General features: G+C 54.2%; 1 protein-coding gene across 2 annotated transcripts in view; it reads left to right on the top strand.

Moving 5' to 3' along the window:
- Positions 1–13,417, top strand: part of GRB10 (growth factor receptor bound protein 10) — a 177,974-nt gene that overhangs the window by 31,352 nt on the left and 133,205 nt on the right. For both annotated transcript variants that reach the window (XM_045788518.2, XM_045788516.2), the window contains exon 2: positions 2,331–2,487. The gene's annotated coding sequence lies outside the window, so the exon portion shown is untranslated. The remainder of the gene's footprint in view (positions 1–2,330; positions 2,488–13,417) is intronic.

Raw genomic sequence — 13,417 nt, 5'->3', positions numbered from 1 at the left:
GCGGGGCTCCGCTGGTGTTTGCAGAGGCGGCCGTGGGTGCGGACGGGCCGCTGCACGCGGCGCCTGGAGGCTTGTTGGCAGCACGTGCTCTGTGCCTCTTGCTTGGTCCTGCTGTCGATGAGGGTGTATCTCAGTAGCTCTGCCAGTTCACCACGTTCAGAAATCACCCTGTCTTTGTTCTGTCTGCTGGGAAGTTCAATATCCACTTCTTTTTTTAAAGATTTTCTTTTTTAATTTATTCATTTGAGAGAGAGAGGGAGATAGAGCACAAACGGGGGAGAGGCGGAGAGAGAGGGAGAAGCAGACTCCTCACTGAGCAGGGAGCCCGACGTGGGGCTCGATCCCAGGACCCTGGATCATGACCTGAGCCGAAGGCAGACGCTTAACCATCTGAGCCACCCAGGCGCCCCATCCATTCTCTTAAAAATAGACAAAAATGGTTAAAGTGGTGATGAGGTTGACAAGCAACTGCATGTCCTTTTTCTTGAGTGATAGATGAATTTATGTTGCCTGTTATAAAATAAGGCAAATCTCCCAAGTGTATTGCAAATTTAAAGGCATATGCATGAAAGACACATTTGAAGGTAGTCCTGGGGCTTTTGGATCAGAATCCAAGGAAAGAATAGTTTCTCTGGAAAAGGTGGGAAGTGTCTCAGAATTTGAGGAGCAGAAGTGTTATGTGACCCAAGTTGCTTTCCCACATTCCAGCCCATTGTCATTTCAAAGACCCTCCTGTGTTTAACTGTTCATTTTTTTTTTTTAATTTGTGGTGAACGTAGCTACTAGAATTTAGAGATGTTGCACTCGACATAATTGCTATAATCTGTTTCAGACTTGCGAATTCTTTGAGAGGGTGAAAGCAGGTGCCCTTTATTAAAGTGCCTTTGCATCCATGGGTGATGTTCTGTGTTGAGCAGGCACATAATCCTGTATCCTGTGTCCCCGTTTCGGTCCCAAGAAGATCAGCGTCCCATCCGAACACCGGCAGGCTTTATAGCTTGAGGGTGGCCAACGTGCATGATCGATCGTGAGGGAACTGCGCGACGTGTCATGGTTCATGATACCAAGTATTCCTTTAACATTTACCGTGTGCTGGGTCCTACATCTTTACAGGCACGGGCTCATTCCTTCCTCATAAAAGCTCTAGTTGGAGATACTGTTGTGGTGTTGATTTTGGAGCTGGGGAGGCAGAGGCTCTGTGCCTCGCCCAGATGTCACCTGCTGAGACAGGGTGCTGGCAGGAGATGCAAGGCTCTCAGGCTCCCATGCCTGCTCCTCGGCCATTGTGCTCATGGTGGTTTTCTAGGAAGTTCGAGGTCCATGACTTCTTCCGTACCAGGTCAGAGGCAGGGCAGGTTTTACTTCCCACTGTGGAGTGATCAGGAAGAGTTAGTTTAGGGGTCTCTTCTCCCCGCAAGGTCGCAGGCTGTGGACCAGCTCAAACACAGAGGCAGCAGCAGCGATAAAAGACTCTCTTGGACTCAGGCTTGCTCTGTGCTGTCTCTGCACTCATTCCCCCAGGGAGCGTGTTGCATTTGAGCTGTGAAGAGTCCTTAGCATTCTGATGTGATGTATCACGTCCTCCGGGAGGTGGGCTCTCCCCACACTGCCCTGCAGAGGAGCCAGGGTCAGGGAACGCCCAGGTGACTAAACACTCCCCTTTAGCTGGGCCAGGTTTGTCTTCGTCCTGACACCGTCCTTGGAGCCTAGAGCAATCCTCGTGTTCCCCTCAGAAGAAGTGTTGCATGAGGGAATCAAAGCAGCTAGCCAGGATTCAAAGGGCAGGTCCGCCTGCTTCTGCCCCTCCTGTGAGTCCCCTCCTGTGGAATGCACATGCACGGTGCCCAGCGGAGCCTTCCTGCACCAGAGGGCTGGTACCTGGGCTGAGATGGAGGAGGGTCTCTGCGGGGTGGGGTGAGGGTTATAATCTGGGAGGACCCTGGGTTCAGAGCATGAATTATAAGTGAACTTGGCCTTGCAAGAGGGCAAAGGTCTGTACGTTTGTACCCCACCCACCTCGGGGGCACTTGCTTTTCCCATAGGGGAGGATGTGCAGACTGAGGCCTGAGACCCAGAACTGCTTCCCTTGCTTCTCCGATCTCTGGTCTCCACAGGCATCTGTCTCTGCAGTCCGTTGACATGGCAACTGGAAGCCTACTCCTCCTGGACTTTTTTCTCGTTCTGCTCTTTGAAGAATTTTTTAAATTAAATCTCTTTGAAAAAAAAATATCCTGTGTATCTGTTTTAAAATATTTAGTCTTGGGTGCAGAGCATAAAATGCACGTTTGCACAAGTTCCACGCGTTTAGTGACGGCCTCTTTGACTTTCAGCTTTGGAGTTGAGCATCATGCTGAGACGGATCAGGGAACTGTGGGGAGTGCGGGCACCGTGACCGTGACCGTGACCGGCAGCTGGTTCTCACCTGGGTCCTCCTGGTCAAGCCGAGGCGGCTGCCAAACCACCCGAGCCCGGGCAAGGCCCTGACAGGTAAGGTCTGTTGGGTTTTCACTGGTACATAGGATTCTCTCTTAGTAGGAGAATCATCTGTTAAATTTGATAAAGCCGAGATCAATAAATGCTTGCCATTGCAGGCCGGGGCATAACAATGGTTCCTTTATTCTGGGGTTTCTGCAAGGAGTCTGTGTACCTGTCTTTCCCTGGCCCCTCTCCTCCCCTTTGCTCACTGGGCTGAGGTGGGGGGCCCGAGACCTCTCCTTGCTGGGCCTCGTTGGGCTCTGCAGACTGCGCTTCTTGCCCAGTGCTCACGCCTCTCCCTCTCCAGCCCTCTCCTGGCGTTTTGTGCAGAGTGGGCGATGATACCTCTTGGGTTGTCCTGAGACGTGCACAGGAGCCCTCAGAAGTTGGCAGCCGTTCTTTTTGGTAATGGGCCAGAACAGAAGTGGGGGCGGCTCTTGACTCAGGCCTTCTTTGCCAACATGGCCTGTATGGGTCTGCCCCACCTTAGCTCTGATACTGGGAAGCCCGTCAGTAATGAAGGTCTGGGGCGGGCGTTGGCACCTCCTCCCCTCAGTGCTACACCCGGGCAGGGACCTTCGCTTTTGTGCCCGTCTGCTGGGGTATGGAGTTCTTACGCTGTCTGTGGGTCTGAGAAGTTAGTGGGGGAGCCGAGGTCAGAACAGCGTTCCAGCAAATGTGCCTGCTGGAGCCTTTGCTCCCGGGTGGGACGGTGGGCGCAGGAGAGTCTGTCAGTCAGCTTGGGCTGCCGTAGCTGATGCCCCAGCCCGGGCAGGTGTTTTGGCCTGGAGGCCAGACGTCCTTCATCAAGGCCTCAGCAGAGATGATTCTTCTTTAGCAGGGGGCTTTAGCCTTTCTCTTTGGTGCCAAGACGGCCGCCTTCTCCCCAGTCCTCGAGTGACTGTCTTCCTTCTGTGTGCATCTGTGTCCTAATCTCTCTTTCTTATAAGGACATGAATCCTTTTGGATTAAGGCCCACCTGTGACCTCATTTGACCTTAATCACCCCTTTGAAGACCTTTTTTCCAAATACAGAACATTCTGAGGCTTTGGGGTTAGGGCTTCAGCATGGGAACATCTGGATTTAGCCCCTAACAGAGGGGATCCCGGGTCGAGGAATTAGGGTCCATAGTCCTTGGGACAAGGTTGCTGGCTTTCCATGACCCTTGACTCACGTGGGTTTTCCTAAACTGTCGGCAATGCAGAACAGAAGGGTTTTAATCCCTTGATTAATGGAGTTTATGTAGCAGACCCTTCTCGAGTGTCAGCCTCCTGGTAGATGCCCAGTGACATTTTACGTGTCCTGTTTCAGACTCAGAACGTACAGGTTTTGTGTTTCTCTCTCTCTGGACAGCTAGCATGAGAATTGAATTTGTATTCTGGGGTGTGATTTTTTTTCTTCCCCTGTGAGCCCTCACAGACAAAACATCCCCCGCACGGAGCTGGGAGTAGCTGTAGCTTCTCCCGCTGCTGCCCCCGTCCCACCGAGTGAGGCTCGCTGCCCATGAAGCACGACCTCCTCAAACTTCTAGCGCTCTCCTGGAGCACCAGCGCCGTCAGGACGCACTGTTCCTTGTGAAGCAGAGGCCCCTGATCCTCTTTATTAGAGCAGAGATGAAGAAAAGGAGCGGGAGCGCCATACGTGGCTCTTCAGGGAGGCTGCAGAAAGAAAAGTCTCATAGGAGAATGAGCGAGAGGGAGAGGAAGCGCATTGTGCTTCGCTATGGCTCCGTCCCTTAGGTGGCCGGGACCTGGAGCACAGGGGCCCGGAAGCTGCTGCTTGTCCTGGCCCTGTGTTCTCTCTCCTCGGGGACCACGCAGTTCCTGAAACTGCAGTGGGCAGGGTGCAGAAGGAGGCCAGCGGGGGTGGTGGGCCGGGCTGATGCTCCCACCTGCAGGCCGTCATCCTGCTGGGCCCCATGCGCCTTCCCGCGCCTCTGTCCCTGAGCCGGAACCTGGGAGTTCTTACGGGCGGTGCTGAGCCTCCTTGAGCCTCAGTCCCGTCTGTGGCAGGTCGTTGAGGTGTGGGAGACACATATCCGGACAAAGGCAGGCAGCGTCCCTGGCCGCTCCTGTCCCGACTCCTTGGATTGTCTGACCAGCCTCCACCTCTAGTCCTTTTCTTCCCCTGTTAGCATTTGAACGCGGCTCTCCTTCAAAGCCACGAGCCCCGGGATGCCGAGAGCCTCGCCAGGGACCTCTTGACTCGGGTACACAATGAACCTAAGTGTTGTTTCACAGCTAATCCTCCCGTTTAGGGCCTGAAATCTAATTATTCATGGCAGCTTAGGCGTGGGGTCTGTCGGTGTGGAAGGCACGGTGTAAGGCATGCCGTGTGTACCCTCCGGGCATGGGGAGCTGGGTCTGGGGCCGTCCCTCCCTGGGGTTGATGAATTTGAGTGCTCAGGGAGGTCAGTGGGTGTAGTGAATAAGGGGTGGATCCCCGAAGATTGCTCCAGGGTGGGAATTTCCAAAAACATGTTAGCCACAAAACCCTTTCTTGACTTGAACTCTCACGTGATGTCCTCTCCTACAGCATGTGTGGGACCCATCGAGTGCTCAGGGGACTCGGAGCACCCTGGGTCTGGGGGATGGCTGGACAGTGGACGTGGGTGCCTTTGTGCCTTCCCTGTGCTCATGGACAGCTCTCATGATGGGCTTCTCCAGGGATGAATCCGAGGTAGACAGTCTTAGATTTTTCTTGGCCAATTTTTTTTTTTTTTTTTAAGATTTTATTTGAGAGAGTCAGCAAGTGAGCACAAGCAGGGGGAGCAGGCTCCCCGCTGAGTAAGGAGCCCGATGCGGGACTCATCCCAGGACCCTGAGATCATGACCTGAGCCAAAGGCAGACACGCTTCACCAACTGAGACCCCCAGGCCCCCCCTAAAAGCCAGTTTGTATTATTCCTGGCCTCACACTGCATCCTTAGTCCTGGCCAGACAGTTTCAGAAACGCCCTTCCATGGGACACGGAGGTAGCGGGGGAGAGGGTGCGGGTCTGGGCTGCATGCACAGGCCGTTCTGCTGGGTGGTCTGGAATGGGCATCCTCTCCAAGGCGATGCCGACCCTACCGGGTGCAGGGTAGGGCTCCGTAGCGTCCTCCATGGTCCCCTGCATTAAAGAGAACAAATCTGACCTGAAGTTAGGCTCTGCTATCTTGAACATGGCATAGAACATATTTGACGGGCATCATTCGATCAGTTCTCACTTTCCTGACTTTTTCTACTCACTTGGTAAGTCCCAGAAAGCACACATTTGGTACCAGCTACTGTGCCAGGTGAGGTGCTGGGGGCGGTGGGGCCTCCGGCCGGGCCACAGTCTGGCACACGTGGAACGTGTTCCAGTAGCAAGATACTCCCTTAAGAACTCGTATCTCTTTGATCTCGGAGTTGGAGCCCTGTTCCCTGGGGGTTCAGGAAGATGCTGTAACACAAAATAAGAGGGTCTGAGAGGGACCTGTTAGTAGCCAACAGGGAAATTAATAAATTACGGGCTTCAGTCTGGGCGGTGACTCCGAACAGGGCACCAGTCTGGATGCGGGTGAGCCCGCCATGGGAATCGTGATCTTGGAGGGCTGGGGTTGTGGGCGGTAAATGAGGGTGGAGGGAGATCCGTAGGGCATTAGGGCTGCCCTCCCTCTGTTCTTCACTGCCACTGCATCCCAGGAGCCCTGTTTGTTTTGGGGTCATGGTGGGAGAGAGAGGTATGGATGGTCTGACTTGCCTGATTTCTGCTCTCTTGATCCGACAGTGGCCACAGTGGGACCATGGCTTGGCCATCCCCTGGCACCATATTTTGGTTGCTTGTGTTGATCTCACTGGAGAGTTTGTAGGGGTGGTTGACTTGGGTCAGGGCGTCATACCCCCAGACCCCGTGTCCATTGCATCACCCCCTCTGCGGGGCTCGTGCCTGGGGTGCACTCTCACCCGACAGCAGAGGCTGGCCCGCCCCCTGCGGAGCGGCTCCCACTCCACCCTGTCTGTACAGCAGGGGAGCACCTCTCTGGGCCTCCGACCCTTGGGATGCAGCCAGAGGAGGGCTGGTTCCTGCCGTAGCTCCTGTGACCTGCTTAGCAGGACAGGGCTCGGCGAAGGTAGAAGCCATTTCTCTGCCCAGCTGTGTTGAAGGGTCGTTCCTCCCCATTTACAGTATGATTGACACCCAGGCCTTCTCAGGGTCTAACTGGAAATGGAGCGACTTCTGTCTTCCTCTTTTCAAGGGCAGAGAGACCTCGTTGTGCCACAGCTTGAGGCCGTGTTGGTGCAGAGAGATCTCGGAGGGACTGGCATGCGCGCTGTGCCGTGTTCCTCTCTGGCCTCCTCTTGCCTCCTGGCTTCCCAACCGCACACTTTGCTGACTTTCCTGCCTAGGCTCTCTCTTTCCGTTCGCGTTCATTGTTGCCCTGGTCACTGTGCTTCTGCCGTCCGCTCTGCGCTGGAAGCATCCTTGCATTCTTTTGGCAGACTTTCTCCCATGGGCTGCCCGTGTTGTTTCATTTCCGCCTCGTGTGGGGCGCTTAACCCAGCGAGCCCCGATGCTGCTGGGGCGTGAGCCCCACTCCCTCACCACGTGTGCTGAAAAGCCAGCATCGCGCGGCGGACCTCTGCTCCTGTCGGTTGTGCATCCTTGCACCTGATAAGCCCCTGATGGCTGTGTTGGGTCTTAGCACCTTACTCCCCGATGGAGGGAATCTGAAGCTCACTGACCTGAGCTTGAAGGAAGGAGCAGAACCCAGTAGCGCCCTGCTTGTGAGTCACTTGGAGATGCAGCGGCTCTCACTGGTTTCCAGAGAGCCTGTCCTTGTCCTGGAAGCATTTTTAGGATGGCTGCTCTGAAATCCGGACCAATTCCAACTGGAGTCCTGTCACCGCGGGCGTCTGTGGTTGTCTTTTCTTGTTCTGGTTGTGGTGGGCCTTGTTCTTGGAGTGACCGGTGATTTTCAGCTGTGCTGTGGACAACTCGGGTTTATGGCGTGAGAGCCATGGTTCTGCTTCATTTCCTTAGCAAGCAGTTTCCCTGTGGAGGCGTTGTCCCCAGTCCGCATGGGGCTGCGTGTCCCCTGCCTGCTGGGCCCGTCCAGGACACCTGAGGACAGTGCCTTCTCTCAGTTCAGGGGGGCATCCACGCCTTCCCAGAGCACTGCCTCCCTGCAGCCACGTGCAGTCCCCCTCTGGGAGCAGGGTGGGGGCAGTGGAGGGTGACATGCATGACCTCATCACTTGTCGGGGGTCATTCCGCTCCTGCTGGACTCTGCTGGCACGGGAGGTGGTGGTGAGGGGAAGAAATGCCGACTTAGCCCACCTGTCCCTCCTTGTTCCGTTTGTGATGCTAAGAGGGGTTGGAGGCAGAGCTCCCCCGTGACGCCTCCTGGCCATACTCTTGCGGGGAATTGTGTATCTGTTTCTGCCGGGTGGGACATAGAAGATCACCCCCATCTGGGCAGCAGACACTATGCCAGGGGATCCGAGTGGGCCCCCCTCCCGCCAAGTCAGGGGATGGGGGTGTGAAAAATGGGCCCCCACATGCCCTGCTAAGACCGGGATGGATGGGGAAGCCTTTCCAGTGCTGTTCGGTACAGCAGGGTGGCTGTCGTGGACAAGGTTTTTGGGATCGTTAGACCGCCTTTTCTCCCCCATCCTTCGTGTGGGTGGGGGTAGGCTTTCCAGAAGTGTTTCTTGTCCAGGTCTGTTGGTGGTTCTGGTTGGAGACTTCTGCAGTGCCCTGTCTGGGATCTGTGGGAAGCGAAAGGAACCCCGGGGACTCACCCCACCTTCTTCCTCATGTCCCAAGGTCCCCGGCCAGTGCCCTCTTCTCTGCACCTCTCGGATTTTTCCTTTGTTCCTCGTTGTGTGACATCCATCGTGGCTGGACCTGGAAGTCTCCACTTGGGCTCTCGGAGCTTTCTGTCCACAGTCTTTTGTTCATACAGGGTGGTTGAGTTTTCGGAGGAGGGCTGGAGGTTGATGGCTTGGCTCCATACGGGGATCAATGACAAGAGGAAGTGGTTGTTGGAATTCTGTTGACACCAGCATTTGTAAAGTGAAGCAGGTGCTTTAAGATCTTAAGCACCTAAGCACCTGAAGAATTACGATACCTGATCAGTCACCTGGTTGTTTCATGTTGCACGTTTATCTCTTTGCCATTATTCTCCGGTTCAGAGCCCCACACAGCCTTTTTTTGGTATTATTTCTGTCCATCCAGGTTGGGGCAGGATCTGGTTGGCACGCAGGGAGCCTGGGTGCCCTGACGTTGGCGACAGCCGATGTATCCGCAAGACGGGAGTTTCTCGAGAGAGAACTCAAAGCATGCAGAAATGTTAAGTATTGACAGGTTTCTGAGAATTTTGGGTATTGGAGTACTTACATATAAGGTAACAGGCATTACTTCTTGAAGCTCAGCATTGTCGAGCAGTGACAGGGTCAAAGTGAATTTGGACAAAGTGCACTGTGGGGGAAACGCAGTTAATGTGGTACTTACGGGAAGTCACGGGAATCTCGACCCAGCAGCCTTGGAGCAGGCACTAACTCTCTGATGCCCGGGCTTGTGGGAAAGTGTGTTCTTCCTTCCGTCCCCTTCTCTAGGTTTGATCTCCTCCTGCTGAGGGCCTGGGTGCCTGGCTTGGGGCATGGCTGTGGGGCCACAGGTGTTCTAGGCTGGGAGAGAGCAGGTGGAAAACCAGTCAGGAAGACAGTGTCCAAGGCAAGTCAAGGCAGGGGATGACGCACCGGGAGAGCCGTCTCTCTTCCAGGTGGGCTGCTCTGGGTGCACGTGGAGAGCACTGAGTTCATCCTTGCGGCTCCGTCTGGTCTTCGGTTCCGGGGCAAGCCCCTGGGGATGCTCTAAGTCCACCCTTCCCTTAGTTGTTCTGCTTGTGTCTTCAGTGGTTGAAGATGACTCCTGGAACACAGCAGATTTACCTTTCTCCTCTGACAGCTCAGACTGGTCTGGGAAGGCCCATCCTTCTGTTCAGCAGTGACTTACCTTGGGGTGCGGGGGTCAGTGCAGGCTGAGTCTGGGGCCTGTGACTCATCACGTAAGGTGGCTGCTGTCTTGGCTCTCCTGTGAAAGTGGTCAGCATCATGAGCCCAGAGCTTGTGTATCTTTGTGATGTAAAAACACAGCTCCTTTGGCATCGGTGTTGGACGTGGCTTGACCTCACAGGTGTTGGGGAGTAGTCGAAGCAAACCTAGGTTTGACAATTGCTGTATATTTCTGCTGCTGTTGGGCATTGAGATTCATGGCTGGCATGCTCGAGTGCTTCTAGAGGTCTCAGCCCAGGGGTGACTCTTGTCAGGCTCGACATGTTTGCAGTCGTGGAAGCTTCTGTTGAACCTCATTGCCCAGAGATGGAAGCAGGACAGTGGAGACCTTCATGTGTGCACCCGCTTAGGTAGAAAGGAGAAAAGAGGCAGTGAGGAGACACGTGTTTTTTTGGTCTTTGGTCCTTATCCAGTGCCGGTGATTCATGGAGCTTTTCAGACAGCTTTCGTCTGTGAATGCTGAGAGCGGCATCTGCCGCGTTGCTGCTTGTGGCCGCCTTGGAAACTGTGCAGAAGATGTTCTGCCTGACACCTGCCAAGGGAACTCAGCTCCCAGGGGAGCAGAGGGCGCTCCTTGCAGGCTGCCTTCCGGTGCAGGGCTGCCGCGGGGGCTCCTGTGTGCTCCCGTGTGCGATCTGCGGGCCGCTCCCACCCACTCTCTTCGAGAACGAGATCTCCCGTTCTTCTTTCTGAGCGTGGGGCCAGCATGGCGACACGGTTACTGAGGGAGTCGCCAGGCCAGCGGGCCGAGGCAGAACACCGTGAGGTGAAAGGAGGATTCGTTTTCTCGGAGTTACCGTCTCCGTGAAAGAGGATGGGGGGCTGTGATAATGCGCAGTGAGATTGATGAGCACAAGCTCACGCTGACTGCGCGGCTCCATGTCAACGCTCCATGCTGGCAGAGCAGCAGGCCTCGGTCTCCAAGACGGGACGGGCGACGGAGAGGTGGTTGGCATTCCAGAGCTGCTCCTTCTTGTCCTGTGACAGCTTCGGACACAAGCGATGTGAGGTCTGCAGGTGCGGAGGGAGTGTGATGATGTGGATGGCTCATCGGGACATTACTGCTTCCTTAGTTACTGCAGTTTTTAGACCCGGTGGGGGAAGTGTTGCTCTCAAAAGGACAGATCCTGCGAATTGCAAAGTTTGGAGGAAAAATTCTCGGTCACTATCATGACCCCGGTGGTGTGTGACTAGTTTGGCCAGCGTAGATACAAACCCATTTCTTTTTTAAGCAGAACAATTTTAAAATTCCATTTTACAGTTAGACATTCAAGAATGTTGTCCTGAAAATCCAGGTCTCGTGTGAAAGAAGTTATTATGTGTGTAAACACCTAGAACATTGGCGTTCGGAGAATTTTTAGCGTCATTTAGGTTGTAGAGAACCATTTTGACTTTTTTATTTAAAGATTTTATTTATTTATATGAGAGAGAATGAATTGGGGAGAGTGAAAGGGAGAAGCAGACTCCCCACCAAGCAGGGAGCCCGACGCAGGACTTGATTCCAGGACCCTGGATCATGACCTGAGCCGAAGGCAGACACTTCACTGACTGAGCCACCCAGGCGCCCCGTTTTGACTTTTCTTAGGTGAGAAAACGAGAGTTTCCAAAAAACACGTGTTTTGATTTGGCACATCTTCTAAAGGCAGAGTTAGGACTTCCCGTGATGGTTTTGAAAGAAGTGCCTTTAATAGCTCTTTCCTCTCTTGGGGGGTGGGTCTCGCCCTGTCTGTGAGCTCAGAGCCTGTGGGGCCAGAACGGATATCCTTTTGTCTTTACCTGGACCAGCCTCCACCCCCACAGGGCTCTGGTCCCAAGTCCCCCTTCCCGGCCACAACGGTCAACGTGTGTGTTGCCTAAAGCCCGAACATTGAGGTTCCGGAACACAGGCCAGCGGGGGCCATGACCTCACCCCATGTCGGGCAGGCTGCGCCCTTCACTTACGTGGCCCCATCTCACCCCCCACAGCGGGTGACGAGGGAGCCTGCACGTCCTCCAGGCCACGCAGTAGTGGGCGCGGGGCTCGAACGTGGCCCGGGCCCTGCTCGCTGTGGCTCCTGCCCCTCGCGAGGACACGAGAAGCAGAGCGGCGGGCTGCTGGCTGCGTCTACCTTTCGTTCAAGTTCACAGAAGCAGGAAGGACCGCGTAGGTCCTTTAACCCAGCAACGCAGCTCTCTGGAGCGGACGTGGGATGAAGCCCCGCGTTGATGGCCGCAGTCACCCTGCTTCAGCGTCTGAGGGAAGGAAGGCCACTGGGTGTCCGCACTTCCTGTGGCTTGGTCGTGGTTTTCTTGTGACCTGACTGTGTGTGTGCCTCTCCTCTTTGGAACCCAGGTCGTCAGAATATGAGAAAAGACACTGCTCTGGGGCGCCTGGGTGGCTCCGTTAGTTATGCTTCCGACTGCTGTTTTGGCTCAGGTCATGGTCTCAGGGTCGTGGGGTCGAGCCCCGCATGGGGCTCCGTGCTGGGCGTGGAGTCTGCTTGGGATTCTCTTTCTCCCTCTCTTTCTGCCGCTACCCCCCTAAAGAAAAGAGAAAACACCACTTCACTATGTAGCTTGGCTCCTCCGCAGAGGGATCCGGCGTCTTTCCCTTGGTGTTGAGTTATTCAAGTCCTACCGGGCACAGAATGTTGTGATGATTTTTCACTGAAAGCTAGTGTATTTAAAATGAACGTATTTGGGTTGTTTTGAAACATTATCAGAACATCCTGTAGCTAAACTGTATCTAAGAGATCCAGGTCTGGAGCCTGGGTGGTTCAGTCGTTTGAGCATTTGACTCATGATATCAGCTCAGATCTTGATCTCAGGGTCGTGAGTTCAAGCCCTGCATAGGGTTCCATGCTGGATGTGGAGCATAGTGGAAAAAAAAATAAAAAAATAAAAAAAATAAATAATAAGAGATCCCAATCTGATGGCTTTTGCAAACCTACTAACCGACCCAGCCCTGGCCTTGGTGGAGGGGCACACAGTTGCCCTGTGGATCATCTCTTCTTGCCAGCCCTGCCTCACCCCCAGTCTGATAATCACTGTTGGAGGAACCCGTGTATTTTACACATATAGACACATCTTCTCTAGTGAACGGATGCTGAGCCATTCTGTCCGGGAGGGTTGAACTTCGTGTGTGGGAGTAGATTTCCCAGGCGACTTGTCCTGGTGTCCTGGGTCTGGTGGGTTGGCGTGGGGTGCACTCCAGGTGCTAACTCAGCTCAGAAACGTGTATTTCGTATTAGGTTCTCCAGGACAGAGATGTGACCGGTAGCATCTTCAAAGCATCTCTGGCCAGACATCCCCGCAGCATGAGCTGAGAAGGCCTTCACGAGTCAGGGCTTTTTGTGAGGTACGAGTGGGTGACACACTGAATTAACACACTTAGAAGTAAGAGTAGTTATCTGTCCCCAGTCATCAAGGTGGTGGACAGGGAGGGAGTGAGGGAGTGATGGAGCAGGTGTGAGTGGGTTTGCACGGAGAATTACACACTTGCTGTAGCTGTGAAATTTAAGAACAGAGCCGACATTTATGATTGGAGCTGTCAGAAACCTCTAAACCCAGGACGCATGGCTCGCTTTCCCAGCCGTCTGAGGGATGGCTTGCACTCCTGACCTGTAGTCCACACGAGTCCGATGCTGTGAGAGCCCAAGAAACTGGTTTACTTCGCTGAATTCACCAGTGATCCTGGGAAAGTTCTGGATAGTGGGGCAGCCTTAATGCTTTCAAGATTTAAAACCCAGTGGTCATACTCACTTATTTTTTTGGATACGGAATTCCTGCACTTGGCACAAAACTTAACAGCTCCAGAGGGCCTTCCATGAAAAATAAGTCTGTCCCCCCAGATCCCCCCACCTGTCCTGGTTGTCACTCACCAGTAGCTTGGGGTCAAGAACGGCTCTGCAGGGAAGAAGCTGT

The sequence above is a fragment of the Ursus americanus genome, chromosome 3 (assembly GCF_024610735.1).
Source record: "Ursus americanus isolate L20-20 chromosome 3, mUrsAme1.1.p, whole genome shotgun sequence".
NCBI lineage: Eukaryota > Metazoa > Chordata > Mammalia > Carnivora > Ursidae > Ursus > Ursus americanus.
The sequence above is the reverse complement of the archived record's forward strand: the minus strand, read 5'-3'. Positions and strand labels throughout refer to the sequence as shown.